Below are 23005 nucleotides of genomic sequence, written 5' to 3'. Positions count from 1 at the left end.
TCACACACTAAGTTATGATTCCTTTGTGAAGGATCTGATTGTACAGGACTGGGCCACCTGGTGTCTCTAATTTTACTGATGGCGAACACGATGTCTGATACATAAATGTTGAAGTTATATTCTGATAAGCGAGGTGCCTCCGTTGTCCCTGCATTCCTATTCAATCCGGCTCTGTTGATGAGTCCCCGAGGGTTCTGTCCTTGGTCTATCCTTCGATCGTTGCGAGGTGGGTTGCGCTTTGGGGTGTTCCTTCTGTCTTCGGTGTATGGCAGATATCTTTCTTTGTTTGGCATTGGCTCCTTCTCCAGAAGCCTGCTAGGGTATACTGAGCCCGAGGGGAATCCTAGCTGGTCATCTTCGATCGTGATCTTCGACTGGTATCGATTGTAGAGGTTAGACCAGGTCACGGCGGGATATTCGACCAGATTTTCTTTCAGTTGCTTCGAAGCCACCAAGCTTCGCTCATTCAGACCTTGAGTGAAGGCCTGTACTGCCCAGTTGATGGAGACCGGTGGTAGTTCCATTCGTTCCATTTGAAAGCGAGATACAAATTCTCGCAACATCTTGTTCTCCCTTTGCTTAATTTTGAAGACGTTGGATTTCCTTATTGCTACCTTGATGGAACCAGCATGGCAGATGAATCTATTGAGTTCGGGGACAGGTTGTGATACCACCTCATCTCCCCTTTAGAAAGTGTTTCCTTGAACTTTTTCAGTAGGACGTACTCGATCTCGTCGTCCCTTAGGTCGTTGCCCTTTACTACACAGGTGTATGCGGTACGTGCTCATTGGGATCCGATGTACCGTTATATTTTGGAAGATCTGGCATTCTGAACTTCTTTGGAATGGTTTTCGGGGCCGCTTCCTGTGGGAACGGCTTCTGTACGAACTTCTTTGAGTCCACACCTTTCAAGATCGGGGGCGCTCTTGGAATTTGATCGACCCTGGAGTTGTAAGTCTCGACCTTCTTATCGTTGGCTTCTATCATTTTCTCGCCCATTTTGATCCTTCTAGTGAGGTCCTCGAGCATCTTTACGATGACGGGATCGGGTATCGACCCGTTATTGCTCGATCTCTCCGGTACCTGCTTGGCTGGAGGAGCTGTCCCTGGTGCTACCGTGCTAGGAGTTTTCTGGTTACTTTGCAGCTGAGCAATAGGCAGTTGTTGTGCGTGCAACATTTCAAAAATAAAATGAAGGCTAACCTCTCGTTCTTCCCTAGTTGGGGTTTTCTGAGCTTCTTGTTGATCTCCTTGGTGTACACTCCTGTTGGTGTGCGAGCATATGTCGACCTATAGGGCATCACGTGAACCTACGTCCGCTGGAATTGGTCCCAGCGTGCTCTCAAGGTTTGGTGGCACACCAACACCTGGAGCAGCCACACCGTTCTCTCCGTGGTTCTCAAGATTGTCGTTTTCACCTCCATTTACTAAGCTAGGTATTTCGCCCAGAAATTGAAGATCTTGGACAAGAAAAGTCGTGAAAGATAACTTGCGTTGTGTAATGAAACCAACAAGAAAATAATCATTATTATTTTTAGCCCCACGGTGGGCGCTAAACTGTTTACCGTGAAAATGGTAATAACAATTAAATTTGATTATGGGACTCTAAAAATACGTGATCTATTTTTATGCTGGTTGTTAAGCAGTTGATGATATGTGTGACTTAGAAATGAGATAAAAGTTAGGAATAAGGTGATAACCAAACCGATAGGTTAATAATCGGGGCCTCAATCTTGTCGATTCGGGGGCCTCGAGGTTGATTCCGATGCTCGGCTGGGAGCTATCGAAGCCAGTTGAAGAGCGACTAACAGTTATAAGAAAATCAACGAAGGCTCTTTATGGACAATGATAAGCAATAAAAGATGAACAATAATGAAGATAACAAATGGAAGCAATAATATCAAGAGAATGTGTTAGAGAGCAGAGAGAATGTTCTTGTATATTTAGTACGGAGCAACAGGTAGATACAAAATGACAGGGATCCCCCTTATATAGGAGGGGAAACCCCAACGTAGTACAAATACTTTATTACAAAGATATGGAGATGGGACAGCTAGTTGACGCTATGATTCAGGTCTAATCTTATCCCGCCAGACTTTGTCAGCTCTGGTTATAAGTCTTGGGAACTCCACCTTGATCCATCGAGATCGTCGGCCTATACTGCCCCGAGATCGAGCGTCGACGACCCTCAAGGGAGGAAGTTCAGTTGTAGTCTCAAGCCTTTGAGACGTGTTTTTGAGATGTCGCGATGACGAGAAATTGGACCCTCCGATTTCACCATATACATAAACACAGAACTAGTATCATTGGGAGGAGAACCAGATGGTAACAGGCTTAGAACAAGGTGAGATTAATAAAATCGTGCACAAAAGTAATCCAGAAAACATATCAAGCCAAGAATTTCATATGTGAGAACACATGCAAATCAAGGACACATAGGGATGAAATTATGAGAATCAAGTAGCTTATCAGTTAAACGGACATAATAAAGAACAAAAGATCAACAAGAACCCAGAACCTCAATGCTTCAAAGTTCCCAAGAGCTTCAAAAGAACCCCAGGCAATGCTCGCACCAAGAGAAAGTTCGAATAGTATACTCTCAGTGGCCTTGGCTTTCAGCAGGCCAAGGCAAGGTAAAGAACAAGATAGTAAAGAAATAACATAACAGAGCAACAAATTTTTTAGTGAGGTTATTGAGATTCCGGTCTGTCTAAAAGGGAATGGGGGAAGGTTTTATGTAGTAGTAAAAATCGAGCAACAAACAAGGAAACCCAGTAATTTAAGCAACCAACAAAGTAAATAATCATGCAAATTGATCTGAAAATCAATTTTAAGAGAGAGATCTGGAAACCCTAACTTTTAAGGAAAGTGAAAAATCGGCAGAATCTAAACAAGAAATCAAACTCACACATAATAGGACGAATATAGACAAAATAATACCCAAAATCTGAGATTTGAACCAATTATGATTCGATTTGAAGAGATCTGTAAACCCTAGTTTTAGGGTAAGTAAAAATCAATTCATACACAAATATTCATACTCACAATAGAACAAAGGATAATCATAGACAGAATAGCAGAAAGATAAGTGTTTTGAACCTATTTTGGTTTGATTTTAATGAGATTTGCTTGCCATATTTAGGCAAGCAACTAGGTAACACCACAGACGAACAACCAGTAGTGAGAGAAGATCAATAAGATAAGTGAATCAACTATTCATTCCATTTTAGAGCCGGATTTGGAGAGGTTGAGAGATACATTGGCTAGGGTTCGTAGAAGAAGAGGGGAGAGGATTCAAAGGCGGCGTCTGAGATGGAATGGTAGGGTTTGGGGCGGGTTAGGATAATAAAAAGGAGGGAATAGATATNGGTCGGTTTATTTAGACGAGTTTGGGCTGGGGTTATTGGGCTGGTGTATGGGGTATTGGGCGGGGGTATTAGGTTCGAAAATAGGTTTAAAATTAGGTAATTATTTAAATACCCAATATTTTATAAGTAAATAATTTATAAGAGTAATTAGTAAATAACAAAAATATTATTTGTGCACTAAAATGATTGAAAATAATAACTTGACCTTGTAAAAATATGAAAAGTTATTTTGGAATGTAATTTTACATGAATATAGGCTATTATTGCAAAAATATCAATTAGCCCTAAAATTACAAATGTAATTATAAAAAAATACAGTAAAATATTTAAAAACATACATGTTGGTCCAAATGATGAGTTGGGATGATTAAATCACCATAAAAATAATTTGAAGGATAATTATTGGATATATATACAATAAAATACACAAAGAAATTGATTTAAAACCTCTTAAAATTATACAAAAGTTTATAAACTAAATGATGATGCAAATATAGTATTTTGAAAGCATATATATATATATATATATATATATATATATATATATATATATATATATATATATATATATTTTAAAATATGAGGGAAAAATTGGGTATCAACAGAGAGAATGCATGCAATTTGAAGCCAAAACAGAAGAATTGGAGGAGTATGATTTAGCGTCTAGAAGGGTGCAAGGCCCCTCCCAAAATACGAAAGGCAGTAGAGCACAAAAGTGAGATATTTGGGCGTCCAGCTTGGGGCCAGGCAGCTCCCAAAGTGCCAAATGCAGCACCCCAAAAGCTTAGGCACCCAGCTTGGCACTAGGCACCCCTATAGCGTCGAAGCGCAGGTTTCGTCTTATCTCGACTTGGAGTGAGTTGTTTCGACCAAACATGACCCTAGTATGTATAAAAGGGGTTTCCAAACCTACTTTTTGGGGCTTGGACATTATTTGAAAGCAAGAACACCGTGAGGAACAATTTTGGAGGCGAAAAACATCGACTTCTTCGTTCCTTCATCCTTTCGTGGTAGTTTATTTATGCAGAACACTTGTATGATTGTTACGATAATTATTGAATGGCTAATTACTCTATTTCTAGGGCTGAGTTTATCATGAATATTGACATTTTCAATTGCATCTTCGTTACTTCGAATTATCATCTTGTGGTTGTTTCTTTAATTCTAAGTTTTACTTGTGAATTGTTGTAGCTATAGATTCACCATACTATCTTTGCTATGCTTGAAAAAGCCATGTTTAGATTAGATTGGAACTAAAGAGAGCTTGTTTCATTACTTGTGACTCGGGGAAGGATTTCGTGGTTAGGATAGGAATATACTTAACATATTTCTTAGTTGAATGCCGTATTATATTCGTTGATGATAGATTCAATACCATAGGAATATGGGATTGATATATTGTGGATAGATGGATAATATTGTGAAAAACATTCTATATATATAAATGATCCGGTTGACTAGCGACCACAGATAATTCGGATTAACAGGTGCAATTACGAATGCAATAAGATTGATAAATTGATCATAACCCTGGAATCATCATCTCTTCTAATTATAATCCAGGCACATTCTCTTGCTTCGTATTAGTTTAGTTAACTGCTTGTTTAAGTTTCGCAAAAGTTATTAGTAGAAAAAACCATCACTTTTCATTACCTTGGACAGTTAATTAATTTTCGTTAGCAAATATTCCAAGTCTCTATGGGTTCGATATTCGACTTTCGAGCCACTTTATTACTTGACGGTCACGTATACTTGCATGTACTTGAGGAAACCAACAAGTTATAACCTAAAACCACTCTTTGAAGTTAGTGAAATTTTGAACCAAATTCTACGAGGGTAGGTTGTGGTTTATACTCGCTTGAGCAAGGAGGTTTTTCATGTGATATCACTTGTGTGCTTTAATTTCCACACTTCACTTTCAATTTTGCATCAGAATAGTTTAGTTGAAGAGTCAGGTTCTTTGATACGTGAAAATCGTGTAAGACATAATTCATCCATCCTTTTTGTGTGTAGTTGCAACATAAAATAATATCATATCAAGGGTACTTGTACCCGGACTTCAAATCATTTGCAATTGTTTTGATATTATTAAATAATGCAATATTGAAATTGGCTAGTGTGATAAAATCGAATACCTAACCTCAGTACATTTAGTTAAGGGGTATATAATCCAAGATTTTAATAATACTTTGGAGGTCTTTGTATATGTCCAACATCTGAATTAATTTACGGGTACTCCAAAGAAGCTTTAAGTTTTTCTTGCACGATTGTTTACCCTATGGCGTCACGAAGCACTGTCAAAGCGTTTCCTTCTTAAAATAATATTTATAACTAGGTAAAGGTGATCTCTGAAAAACTTAATTATGTTGACGATTATGATGCGGATAAGGTTTCTTGAGCAAGTATTAGTGTCTGCATAAACTATTCTCCATCTGTTTCAAATTATGGCATAATTTGATTGGACACAGAGTCTTAAAAAAGAAAGCAAAAATTTGAAATTTATAATCTTAGATATGCCGAGAGGTTTTTGTAACCACAAAAGCATGTCAATGAAGATAAAATGATAAGTATAAAGTTAAATTATACAAAATATTGTACAGGGTAAAATATGCTATGCTAACTGGTCGTACAAGCGAGTGACGCGTGGAGCCAAAAGCAGAGGATAGTTAGAACCGAAGACAAATATTCTATTTGTCACCAAAAAGAATAACTTACATAAATATGCAATAAATACTTGTCAATCGGTAGCATTTAATAGATAATATTCCATATCATTTAGTACACAGCCCGTTACAAAGATATTGTCATTTATGCTCACCGTTACAATTTCTTCATTGGCCCTTATAATTGACATTAAATAAGGGCATGATCCTAGGACCTTGTTCCCTAGGTGCTGCTATAAATGGTGAGCTCTATAATCATTGTAGAGGACAAGAATTTTTCTTGCAAACTTATACTATAATCAGTTCAAAGCTCTATATATTTTTATCTTCTTACTCTTCGATTTCATCGTTGTTGTGCCCGGGCCTTGCTCCCGGAATTACTGTTTCTGCTATTTTGGTCTTCATTTCAAGGCTAACTATTGCGCATTTCTTCAATTATTTTATTATTTCAGGATTGAACTAATTTCCTTTTCTAGAAACTACGTATAAATTCAATTTTACCGTTTTACGAGTAAACAATTTGGCGCCCTACTGTGGGGTCTAGAAACCGTGTAATTAAGTTGATCCTTGCCTCTTTTACTAACGTGTTTTGATTATTTGCATTAGAAAAAATCACAAAGAATGGCAGATAATGGTATTAACAACACACACAATCCTGAGGCATAAGGAGACCTGTCTCACCACGACGATTCAGTCAGCGACACCTACAATGAGGGAAACGACGCTACACCGGTCGACGAAAGGCGGTACCCACGACATGTTCGGGAGGCGACTCCCGATGATGCTAAAGAGGAGCATGTTGTTGAAGCGGTAAGGGTCCTGCAAGAGCAACAAGAAATCATTCTAGGTCATCTCACACGATAGGATAAGGTTATGATGGAACTGAAGTCGACAGTGTCGGTGGCTTCCAATAACGCGAATGGACGACTTCCAGTGCCTCCCAGTGCTCACGTGAATCAAACAATGCAGAGGGTCAAGAACAATACCCCGAGAAGGGAAGTTGGCTCCGATGGGGCTGGGGGAGCGAATACGGCCCCAACAATGAGAATGATCCCTTGAAGAGCTAACTCTTACGGTTTATGAGGGAACTGAACGCGTGCATGGACCAAATCCCAGGTGCGCCTCCGATTTTGAAAGGGTCGGACTAAAAGAAGTATACTCAACTGCCGTACAAACCAAGAGCGGCACCAGATTTAATCCCGAAATGGTTTAAAATGCCCGGCGTATCGAAGTATGATGGAACTTTAGACCCTCAGGAGCATATTACCACTTACACAACAGCGGTAAAAGGGAACAATTTAGCTCCCCACGAGATTAAATCTTTTTTGCCAAAGAAATATGGAGAGATTCTCATGAAGGGATCCTTCACGTGGTATTCGCCGTTACCCGAGAATTCCATAGATTTCTTTGAGATGCTCGTGGACTCTTTTATTAAGGCCCATGTCGAGGCCAAAAAGGTGTAGGCCAGAAATGCCGACATATTAAGAATTACACAAGGAGAGTCTGAGTTGCTGCGGGAATTCGTCACCCGGTTCCTAAAAAAGACGATGTTGCTCCCAGTTGTTCAAGATGAATGGGTGGCTGAAGCATTCACCAAAGGCCTGAATCCGAGAAGCTCTGCCGCTTCCCGAAAATTGAAGGAAAGCTTGCTTGAGATCAAGCGATGACTTGGGCGGATGTCCACAAATGTTACGAGTCTAAGATAAGGATTGAAGATGATCAAATTAGCTTCCCGTCGTCGGCAAAAGGACGAGAGACGAATAAAGAAAAATCAACAGACCAATTCAACACAGATAGGCGGTCTTCGAGGGGCCAATTTTTTCCCTATGAAGGAGCCGAAGGATGCGGCAGAGGTTTCCGGTTGGCAGGCAGGTTCGTTACCATAGAAGAACTGATCGCGGTTGGAACAATAGATCCTTGCAGGACAAAGAAGCATCAGGTACACAGGATCCATCCTACCCCGGGTTACCAGAATACAATTTCAACGTTAGTGTAGTGGAGTTGGTATCGGCTATGAGAAACATTGAACAAGCACGATGCCGATGAGGACCAATCCCTTCCAGAGGGATTCTAATTTGTGGTGCGAGTACCACTGGAACAATGGCCACCGGACTGCGGACCACCGACATCTGCATGAAAAAGTGGCGAACTATTGAAAATTGGCCATCTCAGGGAATTCCTAAGTGACCGGGCCAAGAAAAATTACGGTGGTAACCGTGATAACGTGGAACCCTCGAGTGCAGGAAAAGATCCCCCACACCAGATGACCAACATAATCTTCAGGGGGAACGACATCAACGGGTTCACCTTCACGGCAGCAAGAAAGATGAAGGTATCAACAACCCTTAGCAAGAGATTCCGCGAAGTCACCGAAGACAACATCACTTTCATGGAGGAGGACGCAGATGGACTGTTGCTACCGCACAATGACGCATTGGTAATTTCTTTATGTATTAGATTTCGAAATCAAACGTGTTCTGGTAGGACCTGGGAAGTTCAGCCAATATCATACAATGAAGGGGTTTGGAACAAGCTAAACTCACCGGAAGTATCATTCTGGACATAAAACTCCTCGTCGGGTTCAACCTCGCAAGCGTTACTACTCGAGGAGAGATCTTGCTGCCCATGAGTGCCGAAGGGGTGATAAAGATGAATCTTTTCGAAATGGTTGACAGTGACATGGGTTATAATATTATTATAGGAAGACCGTGGTTGCAAGAGATGCGAGTCGTACCATGAATGTATCATCAGTTACTAAAATTCCCGACACCCGAAGGAATCATATAGATTAGAGGAGACCAATAGGTGGCAAGGGAGATGAATGCGATTTCGGTCTCCAATAGTAAAGGGAGGGAGCATGCAACATCGCAATTACAGGAACCGGTGCCTGCTCCCAAATCGAGTGAAGTTAGCCAGGGGGAAACGCATCGAAATCTTATCAGGTGCCGAGATATTTTCAGGTACCATAAGAGACGGATGCAACAAAACTCACAGCGAAAGAGCTCGAGCAAGTTGCATTCTTTGAAAAGTTCTTAGAAAGGAAATTCCACTTGGGGACAGGACTGCACCCCCGAGCTCAGGTTTGGCTTTACTAAATTTCGTAAATATAATGCCGATTATTTTGCGTGGTCGCACGCGGATATGAGAGGTGCCAATGAAAGTGGTCGTACACAAGCTAAGCTTGGATCCAACACCCCTCCAGTAAGATAAAAGAAATGCCCAATTACGGAGGCCAAGAATAAATTCTTCAAAGAAGAGGTAACTCGCCTACTTGATATCGCTTCGATCTGAGAGGTAAAGTATCCAGACTGGCTAGCTAATGTAGTAGTAGTTCCTAAGATGAAATAAATTTCGCATGTGTAGATTATAAGGACGTGAATAAGGCGTGCCCAAAAGACTCGTTCCCAGTTCCTAACATCAATCAGATGATCGATGCGATGGTCGGGCACGAGTTAATGAGTTTCCTTGATGCTTATTCCGGGTACAACCAAATTAAGATGGAATCGGAGGATCAGGAAAAGACCTCATTCATAATGAATTTTGGCACATATAGCTATAATGTGATGCCCTTTGGGCTAAACAACGCTGGAGCGACTTAGCAACATCTCGTAAACAAGATGTTTGAAAAACAAATAGGGAAAACCATGGAAGTTTATATAGACGATATGCATGTTAATTCGTTAAACGCATGTGATCATCTTAAGCATTTGCAAGAAATTTTTTACATCCTAAGGAAGCGTAACGTACAGCTTAACACCGAGAAGTGCGCGTTCGGGGTCAGCTCCGGCAAGTTAATAGGTTTTCTGGTATCACAAAGGGGGATTTAGGTAAACCACGACAAGATAAAACCATTTAAGACATCCCTGACCAACTATCAAGCGTGAAAAAAGTTCAAAGGCTCACAAGGAGATGACCGCTTTGAGCGGGTTTATTTCTTGGTCATCAGAGAAATACCACTACTTCTTCGAGCTGCTCAAAAAGAAAAACAAGCTCGAATGGACCCCGGAATGCCAGCAGTCTTTGAGAGATTTGAAAAGGTACTTGTCAAGCCATCCGTTACTCTCAAAATCCAATGAGGGTGAAACACTGTTAGTTTACCTTGCAGTCTCGGAGGTAGCGGTAAGTGCCGTTTTAGACCGTGACGAAGAAGGTATGCAATCTCCCATTTATTATGTTAGTAGAATTTTAGCGGGAGCAGAAACTCGCTACCCACATTTGGAGAAGGTGACCTTAGCTCTCATAGTCACCGCTCGAAAGATAAGGCATTACTTCCAGTATCCCCCGATATTTGTGGTGACCACCTTTCCCCTGTGGAACATCCTCCATAAACTGGAACTCTTGGGTAGATTAGCCAAACAGGCCTTCGAAATGAGTGAATTAGACATAGAATATAAACCAAGTACTGCGATTAAGTCACAAGTTTTGGCTGACTTTATGGCTGATTTTAGTCTGGGCTTGTTGCCTCTAGCAACTAATGAAGCAGCGATGGTGTCAGAATCACCATCGGGACTTTGGACCTTGGTTACGGACGGAGCTCCCAATGTAAAGGGTTATGGTCTTGGCATTGTATTAACCACGCCTTCGGGACAAACCCTAAGGTAGGCCATCAAAACGATCCCTTTAACTAACAATAAAGCATATTATGAAGCTTTGATTGCATGACTCGAACTGGCCCGGGAACTAGTTTCCGAGATCATAGAAATCAAATGCGACTTCCAGCTGGTGGTAAATTAGGTCTACTGGATTTTCTAAACCAAAGAGGAGTGCATGCAACAATATGTAGTGAAGGTCCAGGCTCTGATGGTTTGATTTCAGGAGTGGCCGATTACTCACATCTCCAATGAAGAAAATGCATTAGCTAACCTCAATTCATCAACAGAAATGAAGGGGTGGGATTCTAGGATGGTAGTACATCTCATGCACTCGATCCTGGACGTAGATAACTACTATGAGGTAAATATGACTAATTTGGTCTGGGACTGGAGGAATGAAATCATTGATTATCTAGAGCACGAGAAGTTGCCCGAAGACTCCAAGGCGTCCCGGGCGCTGCGCGCAAAAGTAGCACGATATAGCTTTAAAGGAGGTCAACTATACGGGAAATCTTTCCAAGGCTCGCTGGCCCAATGCTTGGGAGCGTCCAAAGCTAATTATGTTATGCGAGAAGTCCACGAAGGGATACATGGAAATCATTCGGGTGCATATTCCTTAGTATTAAAACTGGTAAGGGCAGGATATTACTGGCCCCGAATGGAATAAAGGCCAAAGCTTTCGTGCAAAAATGCGATAAGTGCCAACGCTTTGCACCGTTGGTACATCAACCAGCAGACCATTACATCTAGTTCATTCTCTGTGGGCGTTCATAAAGTAGGGAATGGATATCGTCGGTCCACTGCCGCTGTCACTGGTAAGGTAAGGTTTCTTTTAATTTCAACTAACTATTTCTCTAAGTGGGTCGAAGCAAGTCCTTATCTGAAGATCGGCGAGTGTGAAGTAGTGAATTTCTTGTGGAAGAAAATAATTTGTAGATTTGGAACACCAAAAGAGATAGCCTGCGATAGCCGGCCACAATTTGTAGGCACAAAGATCATAAAGTTCCTTGAAGAATTGAAAATCAAGAGAATCACATCTTCACCCTATAATCCGAGCGCAAATGGTTAGGAGGAATCAACGGACTAAGTATTATACAAAATCTCAAGAAGATGTTTGAAGCGGCTAAAAGTAAAATGGCTTGAGGAACAGCCTGGAGTGCTATGGGCGTAACGAACAACGGCCAAATCGAGCATAGGAGAAACTCCATTTCCCTCATGTACTGAGCAGAAGACTGAATCCCGGTAGAAGTAGGAGAGCCTACCTTGAGATATTTCCAGGTGAGTGAAGAGACGAACAATGAAGCGATGTTAGTCAGCTTGGAGCAACTCAATGAGAGCTTGGCACATATAAGAATGGCAGCCCAGAAGTAGAGAATAGAAGATACTATAATCGAAGAGCCAATTTCTGCTATTTTAAAGTGGGAGATTTGGTTCTAAGGAAAGTAACTCAAAACACTCCGAAGCTCAATCAAGGGAAGCTAGGTCAAACCTAGGAAGGCCCCTACCGGTTTCAGCTGTCACCTGGAAAGGTTCATACCAGTTGGAGAATCGGGATGGAGAAAGGTTGCCAAGCAACTGGAATATGGCACACCTCAAGAGATATTATTGCTTACAGACATGACTGGTACTGAAAGTATGTGCTACACTCTTTTCCCCTTCGTCAAGTTTTTGACCCAATTGGTTTTTTCTGGAAATTTTTTTAACGAGACAGCAACGGAAAGCATACTACGAAGAAAGCTTCAACGCAAGCACTAAGACCTTTAATAGCAAGGCACACAAGTAAAGAACCACTCCGAAGTGGTTAGATAATCTATGGCTCGATAGCAAAATTCTCACCGGGAAAGTTTGAGTTTTCTATCAAGCAAAGGTTACTCAACCGTTCACCAGTGCAAATCACAAGAGGATTGTTAGATAGTGTTTTTCTCAATAGCATAAAGTACTAAGGGGAAGCAAAGTTTGTTACCAAGCTAAAGGTTGTCTAGAAATTCATTAGTGGGGTCCTCGAAGGTACAAAACTTCCAGTGTTCCAATTCTCATTCTTTGCATTTGAACACTGGGGGGGGGGGGGAATGATATGAGGATACAACAACAATGACTCTGCGATGAATGGAACATGAAAACCGAGAACATAGTTGTATCATCGGGACCGAGGACTGCACGGATAGTCCCGTAGAAACAAGTTGTACAAGTTAGCCACGAGAAATGGCAATTTCATTTTAGCATAACGAATGCTTATATACTTTTGGAATCCATTTATTTTCCATCTTGTTTCTTGTCTGACCAATGAATGGATTTTATCATTTGAATGTTAAACAAGTACTTCAAATGCAAATGTCGTAATGAACAGGAGACGTACTCATCAAGGGCACCGTAAATATAAGAGGGCCCTCTCTTACAAAAACCCTCATGATAAAGGGTTGATTTTGGAAGAACTTCTGCCCGAAATCCAAATGCCTCTGTGGGGAAATACAACCAAGTCCTTACATAATAAGACCCAAATAATAAAACTTGCGCAAAACATTTAAGCAAAAAATAATTGAAAGATTAAAACTTCCATAAGTGTTCAAACGAAAGAAATACTCGAGTAATACTTGAGCAAAAGATGTCTTTATTCACAATAAAAGTGCCGAAGCGGCACTGATATAAAAGTTGGAAAAAGAAAGGAAAAGCTAAACTACTGCATCTCCGGAACCTGGAGGAAGATAAGGTTCCGCGCCCCCAGGGGAAGTGGGTAGTTATGCCGATGGCTCAACATCTTGGCCCTCATCAATTTGGCCTTCAACATCTTCGCCTTCAGTTTCCTCTTTAGTTCCCAAAGTTTGGGAACCGGAACTAGAAGAATTGGAAGCGTCGAGCCCTGCCGGGAGACCCTTTTTAGCAACTGACTCAAGCTCACGGGCCTTAGCAACTTCGGCATCAAAGTCAATGATACTCAGTTTAGCCTCTTCCAAGGTTTTTCTCCTCATGTTGTACATAACATAAGTTTTCTCAACAACTAGGGAAGCAACTCGATGCTTAAGTTCTTCTTTGAGTTGGGTAACCTTGGAATAAAGGTTTTCCCGGGCAGATTTAGTGGATTTGAGGCTAACGTCGAGGTCACGGATAGTTGAGCTAAAAATCCTATTATGCACAATAGTCTTCCTATACTTCTCCTCCAATTGGGCATGTTTCACCCCACAACAACAAGCTCTTCAGTTTTGAAGTTCAAGGCTGCCTCTAAGTTAGTCAATCTTTCAGTGAAGGCAGCCTCGAGATTGGTTGCAGCAAGAACGGCACTATGGACTTCAGCCCCTTTGGCTTTGGCCTCATCAAATTAAACCCTCAGCAGACCAACCTCTGGGCTAGGGGTTGCAGCTTTTTGCTCACTTTGCTGCAAACGAGTCCCCAACACAACGGCCTCAGCAACATTGGCTTGTAATTCTGAGAGGCGAGAAGCCATTTTCTCCCACTCGGCCAAAAGTTTATCCCGTACGGAGGTAAGTTCTTCTTTTTCTTGAATCAACCTCCGAAGGCCCTCAAAAGAAAGGAAATTGGCCTACAAAACAAGAAGGACAAACTCAGGATATTTTCTGTCAAAGACATAAGAAATGACAAAAGAAGTGAAGAATGTACCGTTGCGGCATTGTGCAAGGCATTGTTCAACAAGCACTCTCCCGATAGAGCCTGTATCTTTTCCCGGTCTTTTTCTGAAGCCAAATGCTTCAGATAGTTAGCATGTTCCACTGGCCGAGATAGAAAATTGCATCCGGTGGAGCTCCTTTGCGGATCTTCTGAGGGGGGAGCATAATTTTTTCCCCAAATTCCAACGAACTGGGGATTGGGGGAGAAGAACGCCCTCTTATCCTGCAGATGCTATCGGTGGAGATAATGTAGCAGTTGCTGGTGGAAGAGTTTGTGAAGGTGGAGATGATGTAGCAGTTGTTGGTGTTGGTGAAAATGGAGATGAAGCTGATATTGATGCAGGGTGAGAAGCAGTTGCGCTAAGCGTAGTGCTGGTGGTTAGTTGCTCATCAACCGAAGACGGAAAGGACCCGGTACAGCCCCAAAATACAGGGCGTAGCAACTAGGATCCTGAAGCGGGAGCTGGCATTTATTGCCATTTCATACTCCCCCAGAGCGCCGAGACATCGTCCTCGGTTGGTGTAACTAATTCAATAGATTGAGCGGTCTGTTGAGTTGAGGAAGATCGCCGTCTTCTATGTAGAAAAGATCATTCCTTGCTAGCTTCTCCATCATCGTCAATTCTCACGGTATCTATGGCCGGCTTGGGGGGGAGGGCTTGTCACCACGACTTCTGGAGACGACTCGGGGGCAGCATTCTTCACCCTCTTATTCTTTCCCTCTGCCGCGGAGGAACACCTTCTTTTTTGTTGCTTGTTCTCCCGCTGGGGACTCCGAGAAGAAGCACTTGCACCAGAAGCAGGCCCGGAGACGCCTGTCTGTAAAAATGCTTTCTGCAGTAGCTCATAGCATCAACATGATCAGCTAAAATATTCTCCTCGGGAACGACAACTGACCCCTGTGTAGACCTATATTCAATAGGAGAGAAGAATCAGATAACTTTCTCATAAGAAAAGGTAAGGACATGATGAGTTAAAATTACAATGATGTTTGGCCTTCCACCAATATTTCAGGGACATCTCTTTCCACGAGCAGGTTTCGGGCGTAGTAATGTCCAAAATTTTATGAACCCATCGGTCCAAGCTCTCAACCCTAGGGGGAGCCCACCGAGTCGCTGAGGCGGGTGAAGGAAGAAAATTTAATAATGACAATAAAATAATCTTTTACAAGAGTGGAAGCAAATTGTATCTTACGAGTGCGATTCCAAACACACGTGGTAGCGGAGGCAAAACTCCTCAATGATGGAGTCAAGCTCTCCACTCAGAGAAAAACTCCCCAAAAGTGAAGGGAAACGTATAGAAGTACGTAAAACCCTTCTTAGGTAAGGTTACCCCCTCCACTGGGTCAGGAGCGATAATGTCTAAATCCTGACAATGACAATCTTCCTTCACAGCAAGAATGCTGGAAGGACGGATGGAATAAGGATATCTGCTAATAGCCCATGTACGAGGGCAAACAGAAGAAAATTTCTCTTCGAAGTCTTTTGTTGTGACACGAATTCTAAGGATTATTGTGCTCACTGTTGGAGATGCGGCGGCCTCGACTTTGCTTTTGTTCTTTGAGGAACTAGTATATTTTGAGGAAGAGCCATTGTATGTTATGGAAGAAGGAAAAGTTTTTCTCGTTTGAAGAGAGTTAAAGAAAAGTTGAAGAACATAATGCTTGTTGAGTGAAGGGAGTTTGAGAGAGTTTGGAGAATTATGGAGTATGAATGAGGGAGTCTGATGCGTATAAGTAAAGGTTTAGGCGGCTAAGTTCGTGGCCATGATTACCTCGATAACCGGCAAAAGTTATGTTGAATCGTGGGATGACGTATGTTCGGGGCATTAAATGCAGAGAGACGTGCATCTAATCAACCGCCAAAAGCTTTTCAGAGGGCATCAAAGTAATTCCGCCAAAAAAATATTTCTACCAACTTCTCGGTGACACAAAGTTATGTCACCGGAAAGGAGGGGGACTATCTATATAGGGTAAAATATGCTATGCTAAGTTGTCGCATAAGAGAGTGACACATGGAGCCGAAAGCAGAGGATAGTTAGAATCGAAGACAACTGTTCCATTTGTCACTAAAAAGAATAACGCCCATATCGATGCAATAAATACCTGCGGCCACCTGGTAGCATTTAATAGAAAATATTCCGCAGCATATAGTACACTGCCCGTTACAAAGAAATTGTCATTTATGCTCACCGTGACAAATTCTGCAATGACCCTCGTAATTAACATTAAAGAAGGGCATGATCCTAGGTCCTTGTTCCCAAGGTGTAGCTATAAATAGTGGTCTGTTATCATTGTAGAGGACACGGATTTTCTGGCAAGCTTATACTATAATCAATCCAAAGCTCTATATAATTTTATCTTCTTACTCCTTGATTTTATCGATGTTGTGCCCGCAAGCCTTGCCCTCAGAATTATTGTTTCTGCTATTTTGGTCTTCATTACAAGGCTAAGTATTGCGTATTTTTTCAATTATTTTATTATTTCGGAATCGAATTAATTCACTTGCCTAAAAATCACGTATAAATTCAACTGTAACGTTTTACGGGTAAACAAATATATTGCTATTAACACAAATTAATTAATAAGTTAGTGCAGCATAAAATTGAAAGAATATAACATATTATTGCCTCGGAATATAACATAAATTGAGATTTTTAATTTATTTGTTCAGGAAGACAAGTGGTGGTACGCAGGCCAAGCAACTTATTGTCTATCAAAACGCATGGAGTGGTAATACATTCGTCATTCACATCGATTTGTATTCGACTCCCAAATACGAACATCGCAAGAGAAATTCTGTTTACAAGACTCGTTTCTGAATTACTAGTAAAACCTTATATTGTTCGCATTCTTTCAAAATATTGTCCAGTGCGTGGCACAGTTGATGGTGGAAAATGGAAATTGAAATTCTGCAACGGAATTATCAACAGTGCTGTCGGCATATCAACACCAATTTAGACTAGGCAAAATTTTTGACTCCTCAGATGTCGCTCTAACTGTCACTATTAGTAGATAGTTCACTACCTCCATCTCCATCTTTCTTCTAAACTAGGGTTCTTCTCATAAAGTGAAAAATATTAAGCATTTCTAGAGCACAATTACTCCCTGCTCCATTTTTATGTTATTTTTTTTATTAGTTTAGTTAAAAAAGAATGATATCATTCTATATTTAAAACAATCTACTTTATTTTACTTTTAACGATATGCTTTTATAGCCACAAAAATGTCATGACATATTTAAGATTATAAGTTTGAAGCACCACATAAATAAAATAATTGCTTAGCTACGGACATGAACAACTGGTCACGGTTCATGAGTTTAGAGTTTAGCCAATAATTGTGTGAAAAGTATTTAACACAGTTAAATTATTTAACAGCCAATCACAAACCAAATTTCTATACTATACATCGATCATGAATACAGAAAGATCGTATGTAACCTTTTTGATTCGTTCAATTTACACTAAATTGTGAATGAATAAAACTTAATTCTTGCTTCATAATCTATGCATAGTGGCAAGTTTTGTGTAAATCTATTTTCTCTAAAATTAACCTTGACCAATAAGTTTATGGAACGGTGTAAATTTTCTAATGATTACAATCAGACTACACATAATAAACCCAAAAAATCAAACTGTCTTGCCGACAACATGTTTACACAATACACAGTATTAGTGCAATTCTTATTAGTAGTAATTTACAAGGTTTCTCAAAATCACACAATACAGTACGCTATGAACCTTGCTGACCCTAAATAGGAAAAATATTTTCCCTGTCTAGTAAATTGTCAATGTTTGGTACAAAATTTCAGCAGAGAAATAGAGTAGAAAGAGAAGGTGGGGGCTCACGTTTCGGGAGCGACTAGTATCCACATGCCTTGAGCTCCACCAACACATGTTTGGATACGTAAGATAATAAAAGAGATCTTCAACTGTAATGTAACTGATGCGATAGATAGGGTTAGGTATTGGTATTTACCCAGTTCCTTTCTTTACCATATCATACCCACTAACACCAACTCATTTTCTGTCAAAACAATAAAGAGATATTGTCTACATACTATTTATGAAAATACAGACAATTCTCCTGATACAACTAAGCCATTAGATAATGCAAATTAACTAAACCACTTTATATTGAAAACCCGAATTTATTGAGGTGAAACGAGGCTATTAGAATAGTTATAGCTTTCAGCAGCTATAGTATTGGTCACTGAAAAATGGTGGGCGATCGAGCAGTGGATTGACCCTCGTGTATCCCAGGTCAGTTGGGCCGGCTGGTGCACTCATGTTTCTCGATCTCTCAAAGGTTTGGGCCTAACTTGAGTGAACCATCTCTGATACCAAGTGTTAGTTTGGAACACCACTAATATATTAGAGGGGTGGATGGATAAATAGTGTATTAAAATAGATTTTCGACCTATTAAAATTTTGCCTACTAAGACACCTAACAATACAAGTACTAGAACCAAGTTCTCGAGGCTGGTTCTACTAACTCCTGTAACGAAGTAAGTGCAGAAAGTAAATAGACAAGAGTCATGTCCTCAGTCAGCTAGAGCAACGCCATATCTTGCGTAATCACCTCTCCCCAATATATCTTCAGTCTGCCTCTACCTATCCGTTGGCCTTCCAACGCTAGCCTCTCATACCTCCTCACCGGAGCATCAGTGGCTCTCCTCTTAACATGCTCGAACCATCTAAATATCGCCTCCCGCATCTTGTCCTCCACAAGGGCCACCCACGCCTTGTCTCATATAACTTCATTTCTAATAACTTCCAACGCTAATTGTTTGAACCTTTACCTCCTAGAAGTTACAAAAGTCAAAGTGTGGGGTGGGAGAGAGTTAGTGAAAAAAAAAAGGGAATCAAGAATGAAGGTTCTGGTTGGTGAACTGGCAGTGTACAATAAATCTCTAAAAAAAAAAAGAAAGGAAAAGAAAAAGAAGAAGCCAGTTGTACCTAAAGAAAAGTGGGGGTCACAAGTGAAACAAAATGTGGAATAATGATTGGGTTGAACATGAAGGTGAAACAAAAGGAAGTGTGTATTAAAAGTGCTTAGGGAGGTTAGTCACTATATCCAAATATATCCTACCGTCCCTTAGCCTACATTACAACCTATATGACCTCTTAATCTTTGACTGAATGGCTCGATTAGTGGAGTATTACACTAGGGGCAAGCTTATGGCATGTCTGTGTGGAATGTGAATGCTCTTTGCTGAGAGTGAGTGAATTCTTTCTAAATATGGTTCCTTGTTGTTGAATTTTATGTGTGTGGAACTTCTCTCAAATTTTGTTTATGTGAGGGCATGTGACTCGGGAAGAAAAAGTGAGTCTTCACTTCTGTTAGAGAAATTAGAGTGAGCACAAGTGTGTCTTGGCATGAGAGTCTGCATTTGAGATATGATTGTGCACCGCTTAGGTCGATCTTTGACAATAGCAGGTGTGACATAAATTGGGGCAATGCGTTGAGCAGTTAGGCCTAGAAGTGTGGTTTAGTTTGCTCGAGGACGAGCAAAGGTTTAAGTGTGGGGTGTTGATTATAGGTGAATTTGACTATAATCACACCATAAATAATCACCTTCTTGTGTAGTTTTAATGCTAAAAGTGAGAACAAAATGCTCTTATTAGTGCTTTTCATGATTTGCAGGTGATATATGTACAAGGAAGGCTAAGGAGCAGTTTTGGATTCAAAAAATTGAGAAAAAAGGCCAAATGTGTAAACTCCCTATGAAACCACGCCCTGCTAGCCCTTAGAATTCAGAGAACTGGTTTGGCCACGGTTCTACCGCGACCGCGGCAGAACCGCGGTGGGAAGCAGCTGCAGAACTTCAGTGATTTCGCGAGGGTGATTGGCCGCGGTTCTACCGCGACCGCGGCAGAACCGCGGCAGGCGCAGAAAGTTTAGGGGTCAAAGTGTCAAATACGGGATTTTTAGACCTAAACCCTATTTAAAACATTAGACTTCGCCCAAGAGAGGCAGGTATTGATTTTTAAGGTTTCTTAGCAAGAAAAACCATTGTGAGAGAATACTCTAAACATCTTTCTTCTTTTCTTTTGATTTTTATGATGAATTCAATCTTAGTTTATTTTCCCATAGCCATGAGTAGCTAAATTCCTTGTCTAAAGTTTTGATGGAACCTATTGGGTGATGAACTTTTTGTTTATGTGAATACAAATTGCTAGTTTGATCTCTATTTGTTCAACTTCTTGTTTGTTGTAGTTAATTGACAGGATCCTCAATTAGTTGTGCCTATTTAGTGTGCATAACTTGGAAAAGAGTGCATATTTAGGTAATTGTTGAACAACACCACTCCTAGATTATTAGAGGAATCTATAATTGCGGGTTTAAAGGCGGGATTAGGGATAACGAGGCCTTGGGTGTAATCTAAAGTGAATCGTGCTAAATAAAGTAAGCTAGTGTATCTCGGGAGAGTGCAATAGTAAATTATTGTGATTACTCGGGAGAGATTTGCGGTAAGATTAGCGTTCATGATTGATAGAGATGTGTTGGTCAATTTGTATGAGTATAAACAGAAGGGATTCCATCAATAGGGGAAATCATTGCCTTAGCTTTTCCTCATAATTGTTTACAACCTTATTAGTTTAGTTTACAGCTATTTAGTTACTTGCAAGCTAGTTGTTAAAAAAAACACTCAACTGAGATTTGAATATTTGGGAAGCTGGTTCTGAAGAATTAGTGGGTCTGAAGATAGTGGTTGATAGGTTAACTCTCTGTGGATTCGACCCTGGGCGTAATACTCGGGTTATATTTGCAACGTTCGCAGAGTCCTTTTTTATAAGGCATAGTTGGGCGTGATCAAATTTTGGCGCCGTTGCCGGGGAGTTAACGGAATTATCAATTGCCATTGACAGAAATACAAGATTCTTATAGTAGTCAATTTTCTCTCTACCAACTTTTTCATTGAAAATTTGACGGTTGTTGATCTGGGTGCACAGGTGTATGCCTAGAAATTCTACGAGGACTGGAGAACTACTTGAAGGACTCTCAGACCCCGAGAAAACATTCCGGGCATTGAATCGTGCTAACAAAAGACTTCAACAACCCCAACAAACACACAAATTCAAAATTGACATGGGCGACATAAACGACCCCAACGGAAACGTCAGGAATGAGCAATTGGCACCTCCCGTGCCTGAAGGTGCACTAAATGACCGGGCACAACCCACAGCTGACAATCTGGCCACTGCCATTGTTGTGCCCGCAATACAAGCTGAATCGTTCCAGATCACAAATAACATGCTACACATGTTGCAGAACAAGTGACTCTTTTCTGGGACACAAACAGAAGATCCTCACCAGCACTTGAAGAACTTTCTGTCTATATGCAAAACTCAAAGGCAACCCAACGTGACTCCGGAAGCAATCAGGCTATTATTGTTTCCATTCTCGGTGACAGGAGCTGCGCAAGTTTGGCTAAACGCGCTCCCCATAAACTCTATAGAAACTTGGGAGGAGTTGGTTAAGAAATTTCACAACAAGTTCCATCCGCGCAACAAAACCGCTCAACAATTTGATGAGATTGTGAGCTTCAAACAGAAACCAATGGAGACACTACACGAGACATGGGGCAGGTTTAAAGGAATGTTGGTTATGTGTCCCCACCATGGTGTTCCAGAACAGATGTTGGGAAAACGGTTTTACATGGGACTGTCAGACAGCATGAAGAATATCGTTGATGCCTCGGCTGGTGGGGCATTCTTGAGCAAGACTTGGAGAGAAGGACAGAATTTGCTCGACAGGATGGCGCAAAATTTGGGTTGGACAACTAGGAACGCACCTATCACTCCAGTGCCTCTTGATCCTTCTAATACAATGGCTGAAAATATGGCGACTCTCTTGACACAAATGAGCATCCTCACCAAAAAGGTGGAGGAATCAAGGCAGAAGCAGCAGGTTCATATAGTAGATACTACCAATGGGGGCTTGTGCACATCTTGCATTAGCCAACCAATTGGTAATCCTTGGAATACAGAGCATGATAATCATCATCAGCACCCTGAAGATATGAACTATGTGGCTAACTATGGGGGTCAGAGGCAAGGTAATCAGAACTGGGGTCAACAGACTCAGCAGCAGTATAGGCCACCGCAGCCACAGTATAACGCCGGAAACATGGGAGGCATGAGACCCCCCAACAACATGGCACCGTATCCTAGACCACAGGGGTACAACAATCAGCAGCAAGGGTACTACCCACCTCAGCAACAGCAGGGTGGAAGACAGGAAGACGGGTTTGCAAGACTTGAAGCAATGATGCAGCAGGTTATTTGGGTCCAACGCTAAGATAAATGAAAGGGTGGATGCACATGATGCAGCTATCAAAAATATTGAGGTACAAGTGGGCCAGATTTCAATGTCACTTAACAATCGTCCTCAAGGGACATTACCTGCAGATACCCAAATCAATCCAAAAGATCAGGGCCCAAAGCAGCTGATGGCGGTGAGTCTTCAGAATGGCAGGGATCTAGATGTTGAGCAAGAGAGAGCTCGAGAAAACATACAGGCTGAGACACTCATTCTAGTGCCCATTGAGCTGGATGAGTCTACGGGATTGACAGAGGTAACAGTCCAGCCCGCACCTGAAGAAAAGAATATGCAGCAAGAGACTGAGACAGTAGCTGAGCCAGTAGTTGAAACAGTAGCTGAGAAAGAGAAATCTCAAGTGATTGGGAAGAAAAGACCTCCTGCACCATTTCCGCAAAGGTTGGCCAAGCATCAAAAGGAGGAGCAGTATAAAAAG

Source organism: Nicotiana attenuata, chromosome 1 (assembly GCF_001879085.1).
Source record: "Nicotiana attenuata strain UT chromosome 1, NIATTr2, whole genome shotgun sequence".
NCBI lineage: Eukaryota > Viridiplantae > Streptophyta > Magnoliopsida > Solanales > Solanaceae > Nicotiana > Nicotiana attenuata.
This window is presented reverse-complemented; position numbering follows the sequence as displayed.